The 10,508-nt window shown below is 37.4% G+C and overlaps 1 pseudogene; it reads right to left on the bottom strand.

Moving 5' to 3' along the window:
* Nucleotides 1-455: 455 nt before the first annotated feature.
* LOC101088663 lies at nucleotides 456-1,260 on the bottom strand (annotated as a pseudogene).
* Between the last annotated feature and the right edge of the window lie 9,248 nt (nucleotides 1,261-10,508).

The following is a 10,508-nucleotide window of genomic DNA, read 5'->3' as shown; positions in this document are numbered from 1 at the left end:
GTCTTGAAACTCTGGAAGAAATTGCAATTTGAGTCCAAAGGCAGTCGCTGGCAGAATTCTTTCTTGCTTGGGGAGGTTGGTCTTTTTCTATTAAAACCTTCATCTGATCAGATGAGGCCCACCCACACAATAGAGTTAATCTGCTTAATTTAAACTCTACTGACTTAAATGCCAATCTCACTAAAAGAGACCTTCACAGAAACATCTAGAAAAATGTTTTATCAAATATCTGAGTCCCAATGCCTAGCCAAGTTGACACATTAACTATCACCCAGAGAAAAAAGAACCACTGTTATTGTTCTGGACATATGTGTAGAATAAGACCGCATCACTTTGGATTCAAGGTCATTCACTTTGGTCTCATGTCATTCAGTGATACATATACTTTTTTTTTTCATGCTGTATTATCTATAATTAAGTATAAAGACTTCCAATTATGTCACCTAGAGACTGTTTTACCCACTGCTCTGTGTAGCCACCAGTCTCTTGTCTCTCTTTTCAGCAATGGTGAGGCAGATACCCTTTCCATGGGGAAGAGAAATCCATGTTTTTTTTCCCCTTTACCAATAACAAAAATGTTGGAGAACCAGGTGGCAAAGCTGTTGCCATTGGCATCTTTCACATGAAATACATCAACAGATGTAGTCTCTCTCTGTTGGTGATCACACCAATTCTTCCCAGGTCAGCACCTCTGGTCACCATACACAGATTACCCGTGTCAAACTTGATGAAATCTGTAATTTCTTCAGTCTCCAAATCAATCTGAATGGTGTCATTCTCCTTGATGAGGGGATCAGTCTAAAGGATGGTGAGAGCATCATGGGTCACTGGATGAGGGATTCCTTTTGTCCCCACAAAGATCTTTCTCACTTTGCAAAACTTACACTTGGCCTCCTGAGGTGTAATCCAACAAACAGCAAAGTGACCCTTGGTGTCACAGATCATATGGAAACTCTCCCCAGTCTTGTCAATGCTGATGACATCCATAAAACCAGCAGGATAGGTTATATCAGTTTGGACTTGCCATCAATCTCAATAAAACACTGTATGCAGATCTTCTTTACTTCATCTCCTGTTAGCACATACTTAAGTTTGTTCCTTAGGAAAATGATAAGAGGGAGATATTCTCTCATCTTAATGGAGACCAGTAGATGGATGAGGCACAAATACGCCAGTCAGTTTATCCAATGCCTAATGCTTTGGAGGTGCTATGCGCTTCAGATGCTGCTTGGGACCATGAGCCACAACTGTACTAGGCATGAAAAGTATATGCAGTGATGTATATACTTTTAGCTCATGGTGGTTGTTTTTTTTTAACCTCGTTTTCATTTTTAGGAGGAAAAACAGCCTTGAGCATCATCAAAGTTTGGGCTCTTTTTGCCACAGTGACTAATGCATTTTGTAATTACCTCATTAGCATAAAGGTGTGTAGGAAAGGTTTTTTCCTAGGCATTCATGGAGGAAGAAAATGTAGGCCCATCTTCTTTTACAGACCTGAATCAAGAAAGGCTACTCTCAGGACCAGGTCTTAAGGGAGCTAACGAAGAGAACTAAGATGTGAAGACATCTTTGCCTAAAGGTTTTCAGCTGATTTTACTTCGAACAGTCTAGTCCATTCACAATAGAAAAGAAAGATCAGAGTTCAGCCGTGGCAGAAATAACCACAAGCTACTCATTCTGTGTCAGAACATGATGCTGTTTCTTCTTCCAGGGACAGAAATGACACTCATATCTTGGATCCAACTTCTAATCATGAAGCCATGAGCAGGAAAATGAAAGCCAGTCTTTCATGGGGCTGATAGATGTCTTTGCCCTCATGGCTTTCTAGTTCTCTGGTTTCTCAGGAATATCAGCTGGGAAAGGATATGAATCTCCAGCAAAACAATCAGGAAAATAGTGAACTAAGCCATTTGATAGTCATAATGATGATTAATTAAATACCTGTTTTGTACTAGATGTTTTGTACTAGATGCCGTTCCGAGTACCAGGAAGACAAGATGACAAAACATGGCCCTTGCTCCTCAGTCTAGTGAGAGTAATGAGTGAGAGAACTACATGGAAAGAGTTAACAAACGCAAAGGGATATATGACTGTCTGAGGGTCTAGAAGGGTTTCACAGAGGAGGTGGCCTTTACCTTCACCTTGGAAGATGCTTTAAAGCCCAGCAAGAGGAGTAATAGGAAACAGCATTTTAAGCGTGTCTGGGTGGCTCAGTTGGTTAAGCACCTGACTTTGGCTTAGGTCATGATCTCACAGTTTATGAGTTCAAGTCCCACATCAGGCTCTTTGTTATCAGTGCAGAGCTTGCTTTGGATCCTCTGTCCCTCTTTCTCTTTCTTTCTCAAAAATAAATAAACATTAAAAAAGAAAAAAAAAAGAAGAGGAAAGAGAGGATTCCAGAAACTTGGAGTTTATTTTTTATTTACTCATTTTATTATTGATTATTGAAGTACTGAATATTCACTTAGAAAATATGCAATGTGCCAAAAAATTTTAAAGAAGCCAAAAAAAATGACTCAAAAAATGACCTATAACTCTGATATCTAGAGGCAATACTATAGCAGTAATTACTTTGCCATAATTCCTTATTTTCTTTTTCTATGCATTTTAATATAAAATTGTGTTTACACTATATTTATAACTTTGTATATTGTTCATTCTTTTTTAAAAAATGTTTATTTACTTTTGAGAGAGAGAGAGAGAGAGAGACAGACAGACCGTGAGTGGAAGAGGGGCAGAGAGAGAGGGAGACACAGAATCCGAAGTGGGCTCCAGGTTCCATGCTGTCAGCACAGAGCTCAATGTGGGGCTCTAACTCACAAACCATGAGATCATGACCTGAACTGAAGTCAGACGCTTAACCGCTTAACTGACTGAGCCACCCAGGCACCCCTGTTCATTCTTAAAAACATATACTATCACTAAAAAACTTATTATACCAATATTTGATAGCTTCTTAAAATCTCACTGGATTTACCATAATTGTGTAAGCATTAATCTATTATGGATTTTTGTGCTCCAAATTTTCATTTATATAAAGCGTGTTATTGTGTGTCAATTTTTTCACATTTTAAAAGTGGAAATCCTGGATTAAAGTATATGAACATTAAAGGATACAAAAATACTGATTTGAAGGGGCACATGTACCACAATGCTTATATCAGCACTATCAACAATAGCCAAATTATGGAAAGAGCCCACATGTCCTTGACTGATGAAGGATAAAGAAGATGTGGTATATATATACTATGGAATATCACTTGGCAATCAGAAAGAATGAAATCTTGCCATTTGCCACAATGTGCATAGAACTAGAGTGTATTATGCTAAGTGAAATAAGTCAGAGAAAGACAAATATCATATGATGTCACTCACATGTGGAATTTAAGAAACAAAAAATAAGTATAGCAAATATAAATAAAACACACAGATATTTAAAAATCACTCAGACCTCAATAGGTAAATGGCATGAACCACTAGTTCACGAAAGAGCATAATAAAACGTTTAACTTTACTAGAAATAAAAGAAATACAATTTTTCCTATTAAATTATCAAATATTTTTAAAATGATACTATTCTAGTAAGCTATACATTTGAGATTAGGCACTTTACTGAATGTATGCTGAAATCCATTTAAAGAAACAAAACAGATGGGGCGCCTGGGTGGCTCTGTCAGTTGAGTGACTGACTCTTGGTTTTGGCTCAGGTCATGATCTCACATTTCATGGGTTTGAGCCCCAAATTGGGTTGGGGCTGACAGTGGGGAGCTGACAGTGGGGATCCTGCTTGGGATTCTCTCTCCCTCTCTCTCTGCCCCTCCCCTTCTCATGCATGCACGCACTATCTCTCTCCCTAAAAATAAGTAAATAAACATTTTTTAAAGTATATGAACACTATTAATGCTCTTGACAACTAGCCATATCTTCTAGAAAGGTTGCAATAATTTCAATTATCACTAGCATGGTATAAAAGTGTCTTTATAGCAAAATGCCTATCAACATTGCATAGAATTTTGATGGATTTCAGCATACATTCAGTATAGTGTTCTAATCTCAAAGGTATAGCTTACTAGAATAGTATCATCTTTTAAATATTTGATAATTTAATAAGAAAAATTGTATTGCTTTTATTTCTAGTAAAGTTAAATGTTTTGTTATGCTTATTAGACTCTTGTGAACTGGTGGCTCATGCCATTTATCTACTGAGGTCTGAGTGATTTTTAAAAAACTGTATATTCTATTTATATTTGCTGTAGATATTTTTCTCAGCTGGCTGTTTCTGTTTTTTTTTTTTTCCATTTTCTCTGTTACAATTTTTGACAACCAAAGCTTTTATTGTTTCTATTGTTTGTGTGGTCAACTTTTTCAATCTTTTCCTTCGTGGTTTCTTTCAAGTAGAATTCAAAATATTTTTGAATTTCTTTGAGACTTCTTCTTTAACTCATGGATTAATTATATGAGTGTTTTTTTGATATCCAAATATTTGGGGGATTATCCAGCTCTCTTTATGTTATTGATTTCTAGTTTAATTTAATTGTTATCTGGGCATATTCTTTGTATGATTTCTATGATTCTAAATTTATGAAGGTGTGTTTTATGACCAAAAATATGGTTCATATTGGTGAACGATCCCTGTAAGCTTGAGAAGAATGCGCATTCTGTTGGTGTTGGATGGAGTATTCTGTACATGTCAATTAGATCTGGTTGATTGATAGCCCTGCTTAGGTTATCTGTATCCTTACTGATTCACTGCCTGCTTGACATATGAGTTACTAGCAGAGGGGCATTGAAGTGTCCAGCTCTAATCGTGGATTTGTCTATTGCTCTTTTCAGTTCTATCAGTTTTTGACTCCTGTGTTTTGATGCTCATTGTTAGGTATATGTATGTTTAGGGTTGTACTGTCTTCTTGGAGAATTAAACCCTTTATCATGTGTATAATATCATGTATATAAGGCCCCATTTTATTCCTGATAACCTTCCTTGCTCATAAGTTGGCTTTGCCTGAAATTAATAGAGATACTCCAGCTTTCCTTGATTAATGTTAGCATGGTATGTCTTTCTTCGTCCTTTACTTATAATCTATCTGAGTGTTTACACATAAAATAGGTTTCTTATAGTTAGGTCTTATTTTTTTAAGCCACATTGACCATCTCTGTCTTTAATTGGTGAATTAAATTGGTGAATTAATATTCAGACTTTCAAAGTAAAAGCATAGTAGGGTTCCTGGAGATAAAGACCACCAAAATGTGGGGGCTTCCCCCCCAAACTGTGGTCCCCAGGATTTTCTCACTCATATTAGTCCACAATTCAGCCTCTGGAAACTCATTCAAAATTACCATTTAACTGTATAATTCTTTTTTTTTTAAGTTTATTTTTGACAGAGAGAGACAGAGCACAAGTAGGGGGGAGGGGCTGAGAGAGAGGGAGGTACAGAATTTGAAGAGGCTCCAGGGCTCTGAGCTGTCAGCACAGAGCCCAACGTGGGGTTCAAACTCACGAACCGTGAGATCATGACCTGAGTTGAAGTTAGACGCTTAACCGACTGAGCCACCCAGGTACCCTAAATATACAACTCATAATTGACCAATGTCAATGGAAATTTAGAGAAGGAGATAATGACTCAACACCAAAAAGATCATTTGTTTTCAGATACAGAACTGTGGTATAAGCATTGCGTCTAACAAGTCTCTATGAAGCATCCCTATAAAATAGATTTGTTTCTATGGACACTAAGAAACACTTTGCCTCCACTTTACACTTACAGAAGACTTCACAGAGCCAAGTCCTGGGAGCAGAGAGCCAAGCAGAAGTGATTTGCAAAGCAGAGTGGCCTTTCCTGCAGCTGCTTGAGCTATGCATCTGGGGAGAGCAGCTAGCTCTAAGAGCTTCTCAAAAAACAGCAAACTAAGCATGAATTTTATTTCTTATACCAAAGCACCCTCCCTTTATCCTGCTTGTGGCTTTGTCTGTATCTATTTCAAGCTACTCAGTTTACAGATCTAGCCAATGTCACACCATGTCATTATGCCATAAAAGAATTTCACGGTTCCTGTGTATACCTCCTACCTTCTGACTGCAGCAAGTGAAGAAAGATTCCAGTCCAGTTTAGAGAGCACAGTAAGAATCAGGACAGCTCTGAGTGAAGTCGACTGAACAGCCTCTCACCACTCACCAATAGGACAACTAAGTGCATTGTGCTAATTATATTACTGCAAGACTCAAGCCACAACAAAACAACACTAATCCAGACAGTGAGGTACTGGCTTAAGGAAAGACATATAGATCAATGGAATAGAACTAAGAATCCACAAATAAACCCTTATGTTTCCATAAGGATGTCAAGACAATTCAGTGGGGAAAGAATAGTCTTTTCAACAAATAATGCTGGGACAACTGGATGTTCAGATGCAAAAGAATAAAGTTGGGCCATTATTTCACAAAATACAAAATAAAAAATTAACACAAAATTAACACAACATTAAAGACTTAAATGTAAAAGCTAAAGCTGTAAAACTCTTAGAAGAAAACCTAGGCATAAATCTTCATCACCTTGGATTAGGCAGTCATTTCTTAGATACAACACCAAAAAGCACAAGTGACAAAAGAATAACAGACTTTATCAAAAATTGAAACTTGTAGGGGCGCCTAAGGGCTCAGTCGGTTAAGTGTCTGACTTAGGCTCAGGTCATGATCTCACAATTTGTGAGTTTGAGCCCCACCCCCACCTTGGGCCCTTGGCTAACAGCTCAGAGCCTGGAGCCTGCTTCAGATTCTGTGTCTCCCTCTCTCTCTGCCCCTCCCCCACTTGTGCTCTGTCTCTCCCTCTCTCTCAAAAATAAATAAACATTAGAAAAAAATCTAAACTTGTATGTTTCAAAGGATACAATCAAGAAAATAAAAAGAGGGGAGCCAGGGTGACCCAGTTGTTAAGCTTTCGACTTTGGTTGATGTCATGATCTCATGGTCCGTGACTTCAAGACCCACATCTGACTCTGTGCTAACAGCTCAGAGCCTGGAACCTGCTTCGGATTCTGTGTTTCCCTCTCTGCCCCTCCCCCACGTGCACTCTGTCTCTCTCTCTCTCTTAAACAAATAAACATTAAAAATAAATAAAGAAAAATAAATAACAATAAAACACAAGGAGTGGAAAAAGATATATATTTATAAATCATATATATATATATAATTAAGGAATTGCATAATGAATGCATAAAGAAGTCTTATAATTCAGCAACAAAATAAAAATAATCCTTGAGGGCCACCTGGGTGGCTCAGTCAGTTAAGTGTCTGATTCTTGATTTTGGCTCAGGTCATGATCTCACGGTTCGTGAATTCAAGCTCCATGTCTGGCTCTGTGCTGACAATGCAGCCTGTTTGGGATTTTCTCCCTCTCTCTCTGCCCCTCCAGCACCCCCTTCTCAAAAATAAATAAATAAACTTAAAGAAAAACATTCTTGAACCCAAATCTTGGTTTTTAATACCATTCTTCGGTGGCATCAATAAAACGAACAGGACTCCTTGGAGAAATGGTTGCTTCTACAACTGCAAGAAATACCGTACACAAAATAGCCCTGGAGCATATTATAGTGCCAGAAAGTAAGGAAGTGCTCACACACACACACACACACACACAATGATGGGGATATGTCAAAGGGACCCAGGAACCAACTGAAAAGGCTCTCAATGGCTTAAGTTGGAACAGTTGAGCAATACGAGAGATAAAGTAGTATTGCATTATAAACCAAAATATAAAGTAAATATCTATGAGTTCATATAACTATAAATAGATGATAGCTAGATAGCTAGATAGATGATAACAAGAGACAAATCTCATGCACAGAGGAATACCAAATAATTTATGTAGATATTCTTCCCTCAAGAGGTGATGCATATCTCCCTACTCCTTAGATGTGGGTTGTGCATAGTGACTTCCTTGCAAAGAGTATAGTATGGAAACGGAGAGGAAAGAAGCTGTACAAACACTATCTCAGGCAGGTCTCAACGTTAATTAGCATCAACAATGATAAGCCATGTCATAGAATATGATGAAAATAGCACTTCACCTCTGTGAACTTACTCTGCAAAACACATTATCCCAGTCCAATCATGAGAAAAAACATCAGAAAATCCCAATAAAAGAACATCCCCTGAAACACTTGACCAGTATTTCTCCAAAGTGTTGAGGTCATCAAAACCAAGGAACATCTCAGAAACTGCCACAGACAAGAGGAGTCTGAGACATGACAACTAAATGCAGTATGGCGTCCTGGATGGGATCCTGGAATAGAAAAAGGACATTAGGTAAAAGCTAAGGAAATCTGAATAAAATACAGATTTAGTCAATAATAATGCATCAGTATTGGTTGCCTGATTGTAACAAATGTATCATAAGATGTTAATAAAAGGGAAAACTAGGTAGAGGGTATACAGGACTCTCTGTACAATCTTCACTATTTTTCTGTAAATCTAAAACTGTCCTTTAAAAGTTTATTTTAAAAAGACACAATATACAAAGTTTAGAAACAACGCAGTTTAAAAAAGGGCAAAGATCTGTAAAGACATTTGGCAGAAAGAGATACACAAATGACCAATAAGCACATGAAAAGATGTTCAACACCATTTGTGTACAGGGAAATGCTAATTAAAACCACAATGAGATATCACATCACTCCCACTAGGATGACTATATAATCAAAAAGGTAGACAATATCAAGTGTTGAAAAGGATGCAGAGGAAACGGAACTCTCATACATTTCTGGTAAAAATTAAAATCCTGCAACATAGGGGCGCCTGCGTGGTTCCGTCGGTTAAGTGTCTGACTTTGGCTCAAGTCATGATCTTACAGTTTGTGGGTTCAAGCCCTGTGTCAGGCTCTGTGCTGACAGCCTGGAGCCTGCTTCAGATTCTGTGTCTCCCTCTCTCTTACCACCTCTTTCATCCATCCCTACCATCCCTTATGGTAATCATCAGTTTGCTCTCTAGAGGTAAGAGTCTGTTTTTTGGTTTGCCTCTTTTTTTCTTTGTTTGTTTTGTTTCTTAAATTCCACACATGGGTGAAATCACATGATATTTGTCTTTATCTGATTTATTTCACTTAGCATTATACCTTCTAGGTCCATCCATGTTGTTGCAAATGGCAAGATTTCATTCTTTTTTTTATGGCTGAGTAATATTCAATTGTATCCATATACCGCTTTTTCTCTTTCCATTCATCTATTAATGGACACTTGGGATGCTTCCATAATTTTGGTTATTGCAAATAATGCTGTAATAAACATAGGAGTAAATATATCCTTTTGAATTAGGATTTTCATATTCTTTGGGCAAATATTCAGTAGTGGAATTACTGGATTATATGGTAATTCTATTTTTAAATTTTTTGAGGAACCTCCATACTGTTTCCCCCAGTGGCTGCACCAGTTTGCATTCCCAGCAACAGTGCACAAAGGTTTCATTTTCTCTGCATCCTCGCCAACACTTGTTATTTCTTGTGGTTTTGATTTTAGCCATTTAAACAGGTATGAGGTGATATCTCATTGTGGATTTGATTTGCCTTTAAAAGGAATAAAATATTAATATATGCTAATACATTAATGAATCTTGAAAACATTATGCTAAGTGAAAGAAGCCAGAGATAAAAAAGCTATATACTGTATGATTCCACTGTTATGAAATGTCCAGAGCAAACAAATCCATAGAGACAGAAAGCAGATTAATAGTTTCCAGAGGCTGGAGGAGTGGGAAATGAGCAATAACTATTAGTGGATACAGAGCTTTTTTTGGGGGGGGGTGATGAAAATTTTCTGGAATTCAGTAGTGGCAAAATTTTGTGAACATACTAAAATACACTGAAATCTAAAGAGTTATACACTTAAAATTGATCAACTAAGAAAGATAAGTTTCAAACTGTACTATGAATTGTCCTGACCATTTTCCTCCAAAGAAAGGAGGAAGACACGTGATACATATGTTATTTACAGAGAAATGAAGGCACCAAGTGGACAGCTGTGCTGTCATCATCTCGATCAGAAATTACTGGGCTCCTGCTTTAGGTAGGACATGGATGAACCATGTTCTTACAGAAAGTAACGCAGGAAAAGACATTCTTTCCCTTCAACGATTGGGGGTTCTAGGATTAACACAGAGGTCATTTCTATTAAAATAAACAACTAATGGAAGCTCGGTTGACTTTGACCACTTATTTAGAAAACTGCAAGCTCATTGTGATTTCTCATATCAGAATTGTCTGTTAATGCAGCTGAAAACATTAGATCTACTCTGTACTCACCATTTATATAGCTGCATAGAGTAGCCCCCACTTCTATGGGCAAATGGAATAAAATCCCAGAAGTCAGGCTTGAGCAACAAACACCTACAACAAATGATGCTTTTTTGTTTGTTTGTTTGTTTGTTTGTTTGTTTGTTTGTCAAGGTCAAAGAATCAATGCTTCAAGCATGAGTCTTTTTTAAACTGGGGAGAGAAGGGAGGCTACCTTGTCTCCCATTT

The sequence above is a fragment of the Felis catus genome, chromosome B1, assembly GCF_018350175.1.
Source record: "Felis catus isolate Fca126 chromosome B1, F.catus_Fca126_mat1.0, whole genome shotgun sequence".
Taxonomy (NCBI): domain Eukaryota; kingdom Metazoa; phylum Chordata; class Mammalia; order Carnivora; family Felidae; genus Felis; species Felis catus.
Note: the sequence above shows the minus strand (reverse complement) of the source record. Positions and strands in the feature narration are given on the sequence as shown.